Source organism: Lipotes vexillifer, unplaced genomic scaffold (genome assembly GCF_000442215.2).
Source record: "Lipotes vexillifer unplaced genomic scaffold, Lipotes_vexillifer_v1.1 scaffold328, whole genome shotgun sequence".
Taxonomy (NCBI): domain Eukaryota; kingdom Metazoa; phylum Chordata; class Mammalia; order Artiodactyla; family Lipotidae; genus Lipotes; species Lipotes vexillifer.
Window position 1 is genome coordinate 176,594 of NW_006799460.1, and position 2,432 is coordinate 179,025.

Below are 2,432 nucleotides of genomic sequence, written 5' to 3' on the forward strand. Positions count from 1 at the left end.
AAAAAAAAAAAGAGGAGAAACAAATCGTAGATATTACAGTGGTTTGTGGCCCTCCCAAAGCTCAACTCTACCAAACAAAATCTTATTCCTTAGTATTTTCTCCTTAGTATCTTAATTTTTCCTTAGAGGGGAGATAATGAAAAACAAAGGTTGAGAACCACTGCTTTATACCTTTGCTTCGTAACTTCTGTCCGCCAGGAGCACCCCCTCCACCTGCTGTGCCAGCCTCCAATCTTGCTCCCCTGACATCCATTCTCAACATAACAGCCAGAGTTTTCTCAGAAACACATCCTACCATGACAGTCCCTGCTCAAAATGCTGCATGGCTCTCAGCTGTATTTAGAATAAAACCCAGCCTTGCTTTTGTTGGTTCCTGGGACATGCTGAGCTTCCCCCTGCTTGAATCTCGCACTGCTGAAAGTCCTTTGCTCTGACGGTGATTGGCTCTGGTTCAGTTCACCTCCTCAGAGAGGCTGCTCCTGTCCCCAGGCGCCAGAAGGACTCTTCACTGTATCACCCTGTGCTCTGCTGGAACACAAAAGTCACACCTGAGTCACATCTGAATTGGAATCTGGGCCCTGCCTCTGACTATCTGGGTGACTTTGGGCAAATCCCTCACCATCTTTGAACTTTAGTTTCTCATCCATAATATAGGGCTAATGGTGCCTATCTTGAGAACGGTTGTGTGGATTAGATGAGATGATATAGCAGGAGGCAGAGTGGCTGGTGCATAATTGCTTGACAAACGGTCATTATGTCATTCATTCATCCAGCAAATACTGGATTGATGTGTGCCCAGCCCTTGCCTGGCAGGAGCTGGGGCTCAGAGGCACAGCATGCAGACACTCCCATGCTCCCCCCCGGCCCAAGACTTGACTCCTCTGGGGATACTGGTGAGCACCAAGAACCCCAATCCAGCGCAATGTGCTCTGACAGGCTAAGGCACGGGCTGTGCAAGTGGGGAGTGTCTGACGCAGCCTGTATGGGGAGGGGGGCAGCCCAAAACACTGCCCACCCAGTGGGGTGCTAAGGCAGGCACCCCACCCACCTTCTCAAACTCTACCTTCAGCAGCAGGGTCATTCAAGACACTCCAGGAGGGGTGAGGGGTCTTATTCTGCCTACATAGCATGGAATCTCTGAAAGGCTTTAAAGAGAGGGTTAATTTGATCACATTGGCTCATTCCGGTTGTGGTACGAAGAATGGGTCAGGAGATTAGAAGGCCACGGCTGCGGCTGGGGCATGGGTAACGGCCAGGCAGTGGAGCCTGGCAGGCCCAGAGCTAACGGTGAGGGGCCCAGGAAGCTGCAAATGGAGGCCCTCGTACTATACATCCTAGCACCAAGTTCCTCTGCATCTCGGTCCCGTAACCAGCCATGGAACCAAAGAGGGGAACACATGTCTTTTGTGTCTCGGTGTTTGTGATGGGTGGGACCCAGGCGAGGGACTCCTGTGGTCCGGGTCTAAGGGCAAAACTGTACCTGGGGCTTGCTGATGATGGGCAAGGGGCCCGGGAAGGAGGAGGGTCCAGACGGAGCGGCCCCACTGGAAGGCCCGGGAGGGTCTGACGGGGTTCGTGGCCTCTGCGGTGGGGTGATTGCGAGGTCGTGAGACATGGCTGGACCGCCCTGGGACCGTGCAGGGTCGCAAGACACCGGGAGGCCGGGCGACGGCTGCACGGGACCTCAGGTAGAGGGCGAGCTCGGAAGGGTGCCTCCGGGCCAGGGGTTCTAAGCTAACGGCAAGGTCTGCCAGTTCGCGGCAGCCCCAGCGCCCAGGGCGGTCCCCGACCCGACGGCGGCCCGGGCCAGCGCTTTCCAGGCGCCCTCCGGAACCGCCTAGCCCACGAGGAGGGTCATTCTCGTCCCAATGAGTCACCTGGACACGGGCGAGGGGCCCGGCCCAAGATCACAGAGCCAGCCAGTAGAGGAGGCGGATTCGAACCCGGATCCGGGCCAAGGTCACCGGGCCTCTCCTGGTGGGCCAGAGCCGAACCTGCCCGCCCCGCGCATCCCAGGGACTGGACCGGCCTGCAGACCTGTTGGCGGGGGCGCGGGGCGCTGGGGCGTCTGGGAGGCTGTCAAAGAGGCGGAACTCCTCGCCGCCAGCCTTGTAGTTCATCCACCGCGGGCGACGCGGCCCTGAGCTGGCCGGACCACTCCGCCCAACTACAGGTCCCAGAAGGCCGCGCGGCGCGGGTGGGGCCGAGCGGCGCGAGCGCGGGTTGACGTCACCGCCGCATCCAGCTCCCCTGCCGCAGCCCCTCGCGGCGTCCGGGCGCTCGGTCGCGCGCGTCCTGACGGGAATCGTGGTCCCCGCGCCGGAGGCCCCCAGTAGCAGAGCGGGCGCGCGGACTCCAGGTCCCGGCGTGCCTGCGTGCCGGCGCAAGTTAACGGCGGGCGGGGAGGGCGCGGCAGAGGGGGAGCGGCGCTC